The 15,462-nt window shown below is 38.2% G+C and overlaps 1 pseudogene; it reads right to left on the bottom strand.

Annotated features, from left to right (window-relative positions):
• Nucleotides 1–646: 646 nt before the first annotated feature.
• On the bottom strand, nucleotides 647–11,826 carry LOC100608052 (14-3-3 protein zeta/delta-like; annotated as a pseudogene).
• Nucleotides 11,827–15,462: the final 3,636 nt, after the last annotated feature.

The following is a 15,462-nucleotide window of genomic DNA, read 5'->3' as shown; positions in this document are numbered from 1 at the left end:
GCAGATAACTTTATAAATAATAGAATGTAAAACATTTCTGCCCTTATCCAGAGTAAACTGAATCACAACTTTGTTGAAAGGAACACTTCTGCAGCTGTAATCAAAGGTATGCACATTGAGGTTGAGCATTCCACAGATAGACATGGTTCAACATGTGGTATCCATAGTGTACCTGTTTCTATTACAGCCTTGTAAGTGATTCAAACCTGAAAGTATTCACAATTGCTACATCTGTGACTGGAACCAATTATCCCTTTGATTTCCCATGAGGACAAACCGATATGTAGGCAGTTTTTCTTTGCTTAGACATGGAAGCAGTTTTACACTGGCCCTTGTGAAGCCACAGTTTACAAAAAGTACCGTTCCAAACATATATAACTTGTGTAAAAATTTTACATCTGCATATTGTCTACCTCAAGGTGAAAACATTTAACTCCATAAAAATATTCACTGGCTCTAATCCCCTAACATTAAACATAAAAAACCACATGAGAAATATAGAAATTCAAATAAAAGTAACAGGTTTTTATCAAATTAAAAAACTGTCATAAATTATAAAGAAGAAAACTACTTATGGGGCAGCATGGAGGAAAAATGATCTACTGTGTAAATTTTAGAATGAGGCTGATGAAAGTTGAAAGACTGGTTAATTTTCTCCTCCTTCTCTTGCTTCAGCTTCATCTCCTTGGGTATCTGATGTCTGCAATGTCAAGCCATTTCTCAGTAGTTTCAAAACTACTGTGCTGTCTTTGTATGGCTCTGTGCTAAATGTGTCAAATTCAGCAATGGCTTTATCAAAAGCTGTCCTTGTAAGAGAGCAGGCTTTATATGGGGAGTTTAGAATCTCATAATGGAATACAGAAAAATTAAAGGCCAGACCCAATCTGGTAGGATATGTTGGTTGCATTTCCTTTTTGCTGATTTCAAAAGCTTCTCTGTATGCTTGTTGTGACTGATCCACAATCTCTTTCTTGTCATCACCAGCAGAAACCTCAGCTACAAAACAATAGTAGTGTCCTTTTATTTTCAAATAGAAGACTTTGCTCTCTGTGAAGCATTGGGGATCAAGTACATTTCCAAAAGAGACAGTGCTTTATTGCAGATATGTCTTAGCTCAGTCTCAATTTTATCTCTGTACTTTTGAGCTAATTGCTGTTTTTTTTTTTTCAGCACCTTCCCTCATTTGTTTAATACTTAAAAGACCCTCCAAGATGACCTATGGGCTCCTTCAACAATTTTATAAGTAATTGAAAGAAGATTCCTCTCCTCCTTGGATAATTCATCTCCTTGCTCAGTGATAGATTTCATGCAGGCTGCCATGTCATCATATTTCTCAGCTTGCTCCATTAGTTTGGCCTTCTGAACCAACTCATATTTATCTATGACTGGATGTTCTGTGTCTGGAGTGGGTGGTGGCAGATGAACTGGGGCTTAGCAGTCTCTGGGTAGCAGTGGCGGCAGGAGCGAGGTTGAGATTCTACAATTAATTGTCATTTTTTTTTGTTATGTATGTACGTATTTATTTTTAAACATTTAAAAAATTTCCATAGCTTTTGAGGTACAAGTGGTTTTTGGTTACATGAATGAATTGTGTAATGGTGAAGTCTAATATTTAAGTGCATCATCACTAGAGCAGTGTACATTGTACTCAATATGTAGTTTATTCCTCACCCACCTCTAAACCTCTACTTTCTGAGTCTTCAAAGTACATTATACCACTCTTTATGCATTTACATACACATAGCTTAGCTCCCACTTATAAGTGAGAACATACAGTATTTTTTTATCCATTCTTGAGTTACCTAACTTAAAATAATGGCCTCCACCTCCATCCAAATTCCTGAAAAAGACATATTTTATTGTTTTTTTATGGTTGGGTAATATTCCATATTGTATATATACCACATTTTTTTTATACGCTTGTTGGTCAATGGGCACTTAAGCTGGTTCCATATCTCTGCGATTGTGAATTGTGCTACAATAAACATGCATGCAGTTTTCTTTTTGGTATAATAGCATGTTTTTTTTTCCTTTGAGTAGATATCCAGTAGTGGTATTCCTGGATTGAACAGTAGATCTACTTTTAGTTCTTGAAGGAATCTCCACACTATCTCTCATAGAGGTTGTACTAGTTTACATTCCCACCAGCAGTGTATAAGTGTTCCCTTCCCACCACATTCACACCAACATGTATTGTTTTTAAACTTTTTAATAATGGTCATTCTTGCAGGGGTAAGGTGGTATCTCACTGTGGTTTTAATTTGCATTTCCCTGATGATTAGTGATGTTGAGCATTTTTTCATATGTTCATTGGCCATTCGTATATCTTATTTTGAGAAATGCCTATTGATGTCATTTGCCTACTTTTTAATGGGATTCTTTTCTTGCTGATTTGTTTGTGTTCCTTGTAGATTTTGAATATTAATCCTTTGTCAGATGTATGCTTCGCAAATATTTTCTCCCACTCTGTGGGTTTTCTGTCTACTCTGCTGATTATTTCTTTTTCTGTGCAGAAGATTTTTAGTTGAATTAGGTCCTATTTATTTATTTATTTACTTTTGCACTTGCTTTTGGGGTCTTAGTCATAAACTCCTTGCCTAGGCCAATGTCCAGAACAGTTTTTCCTAGATTTTCTTCTAGAAATTTTATTGTTTCATGTCTTAGATTTTAATCTTTGATTCAGTTTGAGTTGATTTTTTTAATAAGATGAGAGATAGGGATCCAGATTCATTCTTCTACATGTGAAAATCCAGTTTTCTCAGCACCATTTATTAAGTAAGATGTCCTTTCCCCAATTTATGCTTTTGTATGCTTTGTCAAAGATCATGCTTGTAAGTATTTGGCTTTATTTCTGGGTTATATATTCTGTTCCATTAGTCTATGTATTGACTTTTATACCAGTACCATGTTGTTTTGGTAACTATAGCTTTGCAGTGTAATTTGAAGTCAGGTAATGTGATGCTTCCAAATTAGTTATTTTTGCTTAGGATTGCTTTTGCCATTTAGGCTCTTATTTGGTTCCATGTGAATTTTAGGATTGCTTTTTTTCTAATTCTGTGAGGAAAAAATGTTTGTATTTTGATAGAAATTACATTGAATCTGCAGTTTGCTTTGGCCTGTATGGTCATTTTCATAATATTGATTCTTCTAATCCATGCATATGAGTTGTGTTTCTATTTGTGTCATCTATGATTTCTTTCAGCAGTGTCTTATAGTTCTTACAGAGATATTTTACCTCCTTGGTTAAGTACATTCCTATGTTTTGTTTTTTTTTTTTGCAACTATTGTAAAAGGGACTGAGTTCTTGATTTGATTCTTAACTTTGTTAGTGGTGGTGTATAGTGGTGCTAATGATTTGTATATTGATTTTGTAACCTGAGACTTTACTGAACTCATTAATTGAATCTAGGAGTTTTTTGGAGGAGTTTTTAGGGTTTTCTAGTCATACAATCATATCATTGGCCAACAGAGATGGATTGACTTCCTCTTTTCCAATTTGGATTCTCTTTCTTTCTTCCTTCCTTTCTTCCTTTCTTCCTTCTTTCCTTCCTTCCTTCCTTTCTTTCTCTCTCTTTCTTTCCCTTTCTTTTCTTTTCTTTTCTTTCTTTGTTTCTCTTGCCTGATTGCTCTGGCCAGGACTTTCAGTCCCATGTTGAATAGAAGAGCTGGGTGTGGGCATCTTTTTCTTGTTCCAGTTCTCAGGGAGAATGCTTTCAACTTTTCCCTATATGATGTTGCCTGTGGGTTTTTCATATATGCCTTTATTATTTTGAGTTATGTCCCTTCTATGTCTAGTTGGTTGAATGTGTTTTTCATAAAAGAATGCTGGATATTATCAAATGCTTTTTCTGCATCCATTGAGATAATCATATAGTTTTTGTTTATAATTCCATTTATGTAATTTATCATATTTATTGACTTGCATATGTTAAACCATCCCTGCATGCCTGGGATGAAATCCACTTGATTGTGATGTATCGTGTATTATCTTTTTGATGTGCTATTGGATTCAGTTTGCTAGTGTTTTGTTGAGGATTTTTGCATCTATGGTCATCAGGGATATTGAGCTGTAGTTTCCTTTTGTTGTCATTTTTTTCCTAGTTTTGGTATCAGAGTGATATTGCTTTATAGACTGAACTATGAATTATTTCCTCTTTCTTAATCTTTTGAAATAGTTTTAGAAGAATTCTTCTAAATTCTTCTTTGAATGTCTGGTGGAATTCAGCTGTGGATCTATCTGGCCCTGGAATTTTTTTGTTGGCAATTTTTTTATTACTGATTTAATTGCACTGATTGTTTTTGATATACTCAAGTTTTCTTTTTCTTCCTGGTTTAATCTAGGAGGGTTGTATATTCCCAAGAATTTATTCATTTCCTCTACATTTTCTTCTTTGTGTGCAAACAGTGTTCATGGAAGTCTTGAATGATCTTTCATATTCTGTGGTGTTGATTTTAATATCTTCATTTTCATTTGTAATTGAGTTTATTTGAATCTTTTCTCTTCTTGGTTAATCTAACTAAAGGACTATCAATTTTGTTTATCTTTTCAAAGAGGCAATTTCTTGTTTCATAGATGTTTTGTATTTTTGTTTCTATTTCATTTAGTTGTACTCTGATCTTTGTTATTTCTTTTGTTCTGCTAGTTTTATGTTTGGTTTCTTTTTGTTTTTCTAGTTCCCTGAGGTGTGACATTAGGTTGTCAATTTGTGATCTTTCAGACTTTTTGATATAGCTATTTAGTGCTATAAACGTTCATCTTAACACTGCTTTTGTTGTATCTCAGAGGTTTTGATAACTTGCATCACTATTATCACTCATTTTAAAGAATTTTCAAATTTTCATCTTGATTTTATTGTTAACCCCCAAACCATTCAGGAGCAGATTGTTTAATTTCCATATATTTGTATAATTTTGAGTGTCCCTTTTAGAGTTTATTTTTAGTTTTATTCCACTGTGGTCTGAGAAGACACTTTACATAGTTTTGATTTTTGAAATTTGTGAAGGCTTGTTTTGTAGCCTATCATACGGTCTATCTTGAAGACTGTTCCATGTGCTAATGAGAAGAATGTATATTCTGCAGTTCATGAGTTCAATGTTCCGTAAATATCTGTGAGGACTATTTGTTCCACAGTGCAGCTTAAGTTCACTGTTTCCTTGCTGACAGTCTTCCTTGATGATCTGTCTAGTGCTGTCAGTGATATGTTAAAGTCCCCCACTATTATTGTGTTGCTGCCTATCTCATTTCTTAGGTCTAGTAGTAATTGTTTTATGAATCTGGGAGCCACAAAATTAAATATGTATATATTTAGATTGTAATATCTTCTTGTTGGATTGATCCTTTTATCCTTATTAAATGACCTTATTTGTCTTGTTTTATTGTTGTTGTTTTAAAGTCTACTTTATCTGATATAAGAAAAACTACTGCTCCTTGTTTTCTGTTTCCATTTATGTGGAATATCTTTTTCCACCCCTTTATCTAACACTAACTTTTAACCTTGATTTTATATGAATCCCTAGGTGTTAAGTGACTCTTTTGAAGACAACAGATATTTGGTTTGTGTTTTTTTTAATCCACTCTGTCAATCTGCATCTTTTAAGTGAAGCATTTAGGCCATTTGCGTTCAACATTAATATTGAGATATGAGATATTGTTCCAGTTGTTATGTTGATTTTTATCTTTACATGTTGTTTTTTCATTGTGTTATAGTTTTATAGAACCTAAGAGTTTTATGATTTTAAGAGGTTGTATTCTGGTGCATATTAACCTTTTGTTTCAAGATTAGCACTCCTTTTATCATTTCTTATAGGGCTGGTCTGGTACTGACAAGTTGTCTCAGCATTTGTTTGTCTGAAAAATGCTTTATTTCTTCTTCATTTATAAAACTTAATTTACTGGATACAAAAATCTTGACTGACAATTGTTGTGTTTAAAGAGGTTAAATATAGTACCCAAATCTCTTCTGACTTGTAACATTTCTGCTGAGAAGCCTACTGTTAGTCTGATAGGATTTCCTTTATAGGTTTCCTGATGTTTTTGTCTCACTGCTCTTAGAATTCTTTTCTACACTTTGATTTTAGATAGCCTGATGACTACATGAGTTGGTGATGTTCTTTTTGCAAGGAATCTCTGAGATTTTCTTTAAACTTCTTATATTTGGATAGCTAAACCTCTAGAAAGGCTAGGAAAGTTTTCCTCAATTATTCCATCAAATGCGTTTTCCAAATTTTTGCTTTCTCTTCTCCCTCAGTAACACCAATTATTCTTAAGTTTGGCCATTTTACATAATCCTATATTTCTAGGATATTTTGTTCATTTCTTTTGATTCTTTCTTCTTTATTTTTGTCTGATTAAGTCAATTCAAAAGTCTTGTCTTTGAGCTCTGAAATTCTTTCTTTTACTAAGTCTAGTCTAATGTTGAAACATTCCACTTCATTTTGTAATTCCCTAAATGTGTTTTTCATTTCCAAAAGTTCTGATTGGTTTTTCTTTAAAATATCTATCTTTTTAGATTATATTTACTCATATCCTGAATTCCTAAAAAGTATCTTTATGTTAGTTTTCACCTTTCTCGTGTATATTTTTGAATAGCTTAATAATCAACATTTGGAATTACTTATCTTGCATTTAAAGGATTTTATTTTGGTTTGAATCCATTGATGGTGAGATCGTGTGATCTTTTGCAAGTATTCTAGAACACTGTTTTGTAATATGGCCAGAATTATTTGTCTGTTTCTCATTTGGGTAGACTATTTCTTCTAATTAGTCTTGAATTTATTTTTGATTTGACCATGTGGCTTTTTAAAATTTCTTTTTCCCCCTTAATGATGTGATTTTAATGTTTATAGTTTATTGCAGCCTTGTTTGGCTCTTTTTGCTTTCAGAGATGAAGGCTCTGCATGAGTTCCCTGGTTATAGAGAGTCCATGTACCATGGCTTTCTTAAATCCTGTTTGTAGTAGCAATGTGCTGTGTGCAAGCAAATTTACTGTCTCTTATGACTTTGAAATGAAAGAGGTCTTTTGAAGCTTATCTTGTTCCCTCAGAGCGTGCACTTTTTAAAAAATTTATTTTTTCTCCGGTATTTTGTTTCCAGGTTGAATAGTTCAGGCTTCAGAGGAATGAGAGTGGTATCCCTGGTTAGAAACCAGTGGTGGCTAAAGCAGGTGGGTAAATGCAATACTCAGTGGTGAGGAGAGGTCCCAACCTGACAGACAGAGGTGGCTGGGGGAGCCCCCAGTTAATCACACTGAGGTCCTTTCATAGGGAAGTGAGGGAACCACCTCAGCTCTCCTGACAGGCCAGCAGGAAAACAATCTGCCTCCCAGTTACACTCCTGTCACAGTATTCCAGCTATTCAGATCAGACAGGCACCTCTTTTCATGAGCAAGAATGCTGTTGTTCAATGTAAAGAGGGATTGTGGTTCTACTCCTAGAGCATGTCTGAACATGGAGAGACATTCCTCCTTTGGGGATTTCATCAGCCTGAAGTGTTCCAGAAAGGCTGTCTACATGTTCACCCATGCCAAGCTCCCATGGGAGAAGCCCCAGCTTCTCCAATACCCTTCACAAACACCAGTGCTGTCAGACTGTTGAGGTAGAGCCACATAACTTTTCAGACTGAGCCCAGCACTGCATCTGTACTTCTGCTGAAAGAAACTTCCCACATGCAGAAAGTCCCAACTTTGACATAGGTGGCTGGGGGAGCTCTCAGTGAAACACACTGAGGTCTTCTCCGGGTGAAAGGAGGGAGCAACCTCAACACCTCTGCCAAGCCAGCAGGAAAGTGGTCCACCTCCTAGTCACACTCTTGACCCAGTGTCCAGGCTATTCAAATCAGAGAGGCACATCTTTTCATCTGCAATGAGGTTGATGTTTCAAATAGGGAGGTATTGTGACTCTACTTTTTATGCAAGCCTGAACCTGAAAGGCACTCCTCCTGTGGGAATGCAGTCACTCTGAAGTGCTCCAGAAAGACTGTCTATAGGTGTACCCCTGCTGAGCTTGCATGTGAGAAGCCCCAGCTGTGTCTGCAGTAGTGGACAAGGGGAGCAAATGTTCCCTTCTCCAAAAATCTTCATGAGCAGCAGGGCTGCCTGAATGTTGGGGCAGAGCTACAGATTTTCCCTACTGAGCCCAGCACTGCACCTGTAATTCTGCTGAAAGACACTTCCCACAAGCAGAAAGTTATGGGACTCAAGCCCTGCCATCTAAATTCCTTTGTCTCACAGGCATGTGGTGCACTTTCCCTTCCCCTAGGAGTAGGAGTCCCTGAGAGCCAGACTCCTGTAAATGCTGCTGTTCCCCTGGTTCTAGCTGCCCAGTGGAGCTGCCATACTCCAGGCTGGTGTTGGAAAATGTTGGCAAGGGATTCAGTGATGTGACTTTTCCTCAAGTCTCTCAGCAGCAGGTACCAGCACCAGCTCCGATGGGTGTAGTGGGAGAGTGATGTGAAATTATCTGGTTATAAATAGCTTTAGTGTATTGGGTTTATCAAATGCTGGTTGTAGTAGTAATAAACTCATGTGGACATACTCCTGATTAACCATGGTGCTGCAGGCAATGGTGATAGCTGAGGCTATGCTATCAGGTTTTCTCCTTCCTGGGTGCTGTAGTATTCTACCTGGAGATTCTGTAATGGACTGTGTCAATTGGCCCCCAGCCAGGAGATGGCTTCTGCAAAAGAGTGCCAGCCACAGTGGTAGTAGTGAGACTTGTGCCTGCCTTATGTTACCATGAGGAGGTACTCTGGTGACTCAGGCAATGGGTGGGGCCCTAGAAGTCCCAAAAGTTTCTGTCCTTTGTGTTAAACTACCAGGTCAGGTAGAGGAGCAAAGCCAAGTGGAAGCTGGGTCAGACAAATTTGTGCTCTGGCTCTCCATGTGCAGGGCAAGCAATGGCCCCAGTGAATATTGGTTGACAGTTCTCTGGAAATTTGGGTAATATTCCAGGGAGGAGCAAAATGGTCTTTGTTGCACAGAAGAGTTGGTACATGGGGTGGTGAGTAGCAGGTGGCAGTAAGCCCCACTCAGCTCCCAGACACTTGGCAACTCATGTCTCACACCTACAGTATTCCACTAGCAGCAGCTAGCTAATTTCCAGGAAGTCTGCACTCAGAATCCAAAACTGCCCCAGGCCATAAGCCTTTCCACAGAGCAACCACAGCTTTCAGACCACACCCCTCCTGGTCTGCCCATCTAGCCAGGGCATCCAGCTCCTGCACTTGCAGCTGCAGCCCACTTCCCATTTACCTCCCAGTTCTGGCCAAAGGAGTTCATCCCCACTCAAAATTATGTCATGAATCTCAGTTGAGGGTTTCCCTCAACCTGTGACCACCACTTGAGTTAGCTGGCAGAATTCTGCAGCGTCCCCTGTGAGGTAGAATCAGAAATGGCCCCCTTCATCTACACTAGAGACTGGGAATGGAAGCAAGCCTCTTCTCACTGCTCCAACTTTTATTTTCCCCACTGTTCCCTAAATCAGTTCCAGTGCTGAGTAGGGTTCAAATCTTCCCCAGTGGCCTGGATCGGCAGGTTTTCTGATGGGAATGTGTATCATACAGGCAGTTTATCCCTCTCTCACACTCTGGGAACCTAAAGTTTTCTGCCTGGCTCATTGTGTAAGCTGCAGCCTGTTGCTTCTTTCAAAAGGTTTGTAGCTTCTTTCAGCTTTCCTGTAGAGTTCCTGCAATGCTTCTTGGAAAAAAGTTCACAGCGTGAATCTCTATATACTATTTTGTCTTTCCAAGTTGGGGAGGCATGCTAATAATGCCTCCAATCTGCCGTCTTGAAAAAAAAATAAAACTTCTGCACTAATTTTTGTATACTAATTGTGGTTCAAGAATCACACTAACTTGACGTTAATTTTCATAATCTGCTCAGAGATTATTTTAGACTTTACATGTACCCAATTTTGTCACTTGAATAATGGCAGATTTTTGTTTTCTTTTACAATCATTGTACCTTTTATAACTTTTTATTGCTTATTGCACTGCTTAAGACCTTCATTGCACTAATGAATTAATGTGGTGCGAGTGGACAATCTTCTTGTGTTTTGAAACTGTATATCAATTCATTTAATATTTTCACATGGAGTTTCTGTTATCTACAAAGGTTTCAAATATATTCTGCTCTTAATGGAGTTCCCTTTTGCTACAATGTTTTCAAAATTTAAAAAAAATTATGCATATGTATTGAGTTATACCAAATACATTTTCTCATCTTTATTTCCTTATTATGTGAATTATATTGATTATTGAACTTTTAAAGCAATCATATTTCTGGACTAAATTTCACAGGGATATGAAATACAGTAATTTTTATATATCTCTGTATACTACCAGCCTCTATTTTGTTTAGAATTTTGTATCTATATTCATGATCTACATTAGTTTTAAATGATCTTCTCACAGTGTAACAGTCCTATTTTCAGATCAAAGTTATGCTGGTTTTATAAAACAATTTAGGAACTATATGATGTATAGTCTCTGGAAAATTTTGTATAACATTGGTAATATTTATTATTTAAGTATTTGAAAAACTTTATCAGCTAAGCCATCTTGATTTGAAATTATCTTTATAGGATAATGTATAACAAGGAATTCAGTTTATTCAAAGACTATTCAGATTAGTACGTTTTCTTTTGTTATTTTTTTCAAAAAATTTATCCACTTAATCTTAGATATTGGATTTGTTTGCATACAGCTGTTTATAGTATTCTATTATATTTTTAAATGTAGAATCACTAAGGGTGATCACTTTTTTATTCATAGTTTTGATAATTTGCATTTTATTTAAATTTTGCTTTATCAATTGTTTTAAATGAAATATTTGCTTATTTCCTCTATTATATATTTGTTTCTATTTTATTTATTTTTACCTTTTTTAACTTTTATGTTCAAGGATACAAGTGCAGGTTTGTTACATAGGTAAACTTGTGTCATGGGAGTTTGTTATACAGATTATTTCATCACCCAGGTATTAAGCCTAGTACACAGTAGTTATTTTTCCTGATCTTCTTCCTCCTCCCACCCCCCACCCTCTGAAAGCCTCCAGTGTGTGTTGTTCTACTCTATGTGTCCATATGTTCTCATCATTTAGCTCCCACTTATAAGTGAGAACATGCAGTATTTGGTTTTCTATTCCTGCATTAATTTGCTAAGGATAATGGCCTCAAGCTCTATCCATGTTGCTGCAATGGACATTAAATTGTTTTTTATGGCTGCATAGTATTCCAAGGCGTATATGAACCACATTTTCTTTATCCAGTCTATCACCAATGGGCATTTAGGTTGATTCCATCTCTTTGCTATTGAGAATAGTGCTGCAATCCGTATGTGTGCCTGAGATTCCTTGGGAAAAACAGAGGAGGTGTCACAGACCCCATTTTGGGAAAAGCCTGTTTTCCTCATGAAACTCAAGGAATTTAAAGCAGATACATTTCTTTCAAACTCTAAGGCTAAATATACTTTTAGGGATAGCAAATGGCAATTATGGGTGAATACTCAACTCTTTGCACATTTGGATTAGAGAAGCATGCACTTTGCCGCCTAGAAAATATGGAAATGTCCCCACCGTCTGCTGAGAGATGACTCCCATGGGAGGATGTGCTGATCACAAAGTGGGCTAATTGGCTTTGGGTTACCTTGCAATAAAATACACAGTAAAATTATTGCACTGTCGTGTTCCATAGAGTTTCTCTTTTGGGAGTACAGGATCCAGTATGAAAATGGGACACTGATTGGGAATCTGTTTTGCCTTCCAGTTGTGCCTGCTTATTAGGCTCTAGAAAGTGCAAGTCTTCCTGGCCTTCTTCCTTGAAGAGCTCCATCTTGAAGCCAGTAATCCAATTAATAAATTAACACTCCCCTCCTGTCCCCGTGTCAGGTCACGCCCCAGCCTGTGCCGTCCCCCTGGCTCCCGTTGTGGGTTACTTCCCAGCTGTTTCAGGCAGCGCCTCAGCCTGTTCGATTCTCCCAGCTGCTGCTGTGGATCCCTCCTTTGCTTGTGATACTTCTGCTCATATTTCGCCCTCCCCCCCCTTATAATACCGACTCTGCAGAATTACCGTCATGTGAGCCTGCCCCCTCCCAATCTATCTTTAAAGGGGCTTCAATGTGAAATAGAGCAATGTAAAAAAAGATATTCAAAACTTTGTATTTCCCTCTACACCCAAAGAGACAGATCCAACTTTCTTTCCTTTTAGAGAGGTACCACAAGGCAGAGGGGCTATTGGCTTTGTAAACGCTCCCTTAACTAGTTCAGAGGTCCGGAATTTAAAAAAGGAGCTTAAGCCATTACTGGATGACCCTTATGGAGTAGCAGATCAAATTGATCAATTTTTAGGGCCTGAGATAGGCACTTGGGCTGAGTTTATGTCCATCAGGGGCATCCTCTTTTCAGGGGAAGAACGAAGTATGATTCGGAGGGCTGCTGTGGCAGTCTGGGAACGTGAGCACCCTCCGGGTCAAAATGTTCCTCCTGTGGACCATAAATTTCCCACCCACGACCCTCAGTGGGACAATAACAATGCAAATCACTGGGAAAACATGCAGGATCTAAGGGAGGTAATAACAAAAGGAATTCGAGTATCAGTACCCCGAACTTGAAATCTTTCTAAAGCATTTGATATTCAACAGGAAAAAGATGAGGGACATGCTAGATTCTTAGATTGAGGGAGCAAATGAGACAATATGCAGGCCTTGATCTGGAAAATCCCCTTGGACAGGGAATGTTAAAACTTCATTTTGTTACTAAAAGTTGGCCAGACATTTCAAGAAAATTTAAAAAATAAAAAATTGGGAGGACCGTCCCCTGAGTGAACTGCTTAGGGAGGCTCAAACGGTATATGTCAGAAGAGATGAGGAAAAACAAAAACAAAAGACAAAACTTATGTTACCTACCTTCCAGCAGATGGCTCCAAATCCATATATCTCTAAGCAGGGCTTCCAAGGGGCCAGAGATTATAAGGGGCCTAGATCCTTCTTAAGAGGGCCCAAGCCTCCATCTGGAGGGCTGAGGTCTTCAACTAATAAGCCCCCTAAGGGGTATAGGGGGGCAAGGGCAGAGAATGCTAAGACTGAGAAGGGAGAAGGACAAGATATATGTTACCAATGTGGAAAAACAGGCCACTTCAAGAGGGAGTGTCCTGCACTAGAGAGAGAGAAACTTTCACACTCATGACTTTTGAGGAACAATAGGGGAGTCAGGGGGCTCCACCTCTTTTATTTTGAGTCCCACCAGGAGCCCTTGATAAATTTGAATGTGGGGTCTAAACCTGAATTTATCACCTTTCTAGTTGATTCAGGGGCTTCACGCTCCTCCGTTTCCCTCCACCTGGTCTCACCTGCTCTTCAGAAGAACTTTTCGTCTCTGGGGTAGAAGGAGAAGGATTTAAGGCAAAAATTTTAGAAAGCACAGAAGTCAGATATCAAGATCGATTTACCCATATTCAATTTTTATTAATTCCTGAAGCAGGAACTAATTTATTAGGAAGGGACCTAGTGTTAAATCTAGGCATAGGCCTTCAAGTGGGCCCTAAAGGATTCCTCACTTCACTACATTTACTTGCTGCTGAGGATGAGAAATATATTCATCCCGATATCTGGTCAAAGGAAGGAAATAGAGGGAAACTCCAAATCCCTCCAATACATATCAAACTAAAAACCCCTGGGGAAATAGTAAGGAGAAAGCAATACCCCATTTCTTTAACGGGCAGAGTAGGGCTAAAGCCTGTAATTGAGGGTCTCATTAACGATGGGCTTCTTGAACCCTGTATGTCTCCTTACAATACCCCAATCCTGCCTGTCAAGAAATCAGATGGGTCGTATCGATTGATGCAAGACCTTAGAGCTATTAATCAAACAGTCCAGACCACTCACCCCAGTGTTCCTAACTCTTACACCATTCTTAGCAAAATTCCATATGAGCATCAACGGTTTATAGTGATAGATCTGAAGGATGCCTTCTAGGCATGCCCCTTGGCTGAGGATAGCCGAGATATATTTGCTTTTGAGTCGGAAGACCCCTATTCGGGGCAGAGACAACAATATCGATGGACAGTCTTGCCCCAGGGGTTCACAGACTCCCCCAACCTCTTTGGTCAGATCCTAGAACAAGTACTAGAGAAAGTTACAGTCCCTAAACAAATACGTCTGCTTCAGTGCATGGATGATCTTCTTATATCTGGTAAAGACATAAAAGAAGTAGGTGACTTCTCTACACACATTCTCAATCACTTGCAATGTGAGGGTTTGCGGGTCTCAAAAGGGAAACTTCAGTATGTAGAACCTGAAGTTAAATACTTAGGCCACCTAATCAGTGCAGGTAAATGAAAAATAGGACCTGAAAGAGTGGAGGAGATTGTTTCCCTACCCCTGCCCCAAACTAAACAAAAACTCAGGAAATTTTTAGGACTAATTGGATATTGTTGTTTATGGATTGACTCATATGCATTAAAAAGTAAACTTCTATGTAAGAAACTTGCCCAGTGGAAGCCTGATAATCTCTTGTGGACTTCCCAGGAAATCCAGCAGATTGAGGAATTAAAAGAGATGCTCATAACCACCCCTGTTCTAGTTCTACCTTCCCTAGAAAAGCCATTTCACCTTTTCATTAATGTAAACAACAGGGTAGCCCTAGGAGTGCTCACCCAAGAACATGGAGGCCACCAACAGCCCGTGGCCTTCTTGTCAAAGGTCTTAGACCCAGTCACTTGTGGGTGGCCCCAGTGTATCCAATCCATCGCAGCTACAGCACTATTAGTTGAAGAAAGTAGAAAGTTAACCTTTGGAGGAAAGTTAACAGTAAGCACATCCCACCAAGTTAGAACTATATTAAATCAGAAAGCAGGGAGATGGATCACTTACTCAAGAATTTTAAAATATGAGGGTATCTTACTGGAAAAATGTGATTTAATATTAACTACTGATAATTCACTTAATCCAGCAGGCATTTTAACAGGGGATCCAAACTTAAAACGGGATCATGTATGTTTAGATTTGATTGACTATCATATAAAAGTTCAACCAGACTTAGGAGAAACTCCCTTCAAGACAGGGTAGCACTTATTCATAGATTAGTCCTCCAGGGTGATTGAAGGGAAGACATAATGGGTATTCAGTGATTGACTGAGAGACGCCTGAAGAAGTAGAATCAGGAAGGCTGCCTAATGATTGGTCTGCCCAAATGTGTGAACTGTTTGCACTCAGCCAAGCTTTAGGACATTTACAAAACCAAGAAGGAACTATCTATACTGACTCTAAGTATAACTTTGGGATGGCACACATATTTGGGAAAATTTGTATGGACAGGGGTCTTATCAAAAGTAGAGGCCAAGTTTTAGTTCATAGAGAGCTGATTACTAGTGTCCTCAACAATCTCCAATTGCGGGAAGAGATAGCTATTGAGCATGTCCCAGGGCACCACAGGGACTTGTCTCTCACAAGTTGGGGAAATAATCTTGCAG

This window comes from Pan troglodytes, chromosome X (genome assembly GCF_028858775.2).
Source record: "Pan troglodytes isolate AG18354 chromosome X, NHGRI_mPanTro3-v2.0_pri, whole genome shotgun sequence".
Classification (NCBI taxonomy): Eukaryota; Metazoa; Chordata; class Mammalia; order Primates; family Hominidae; genus Pan; species Pan troglodytes.
The sequence above is the reverse complement of the archived record's forward strand: the minus strand, read 5'-3'. Positions and strand labels throughout refer to the sequence as shown.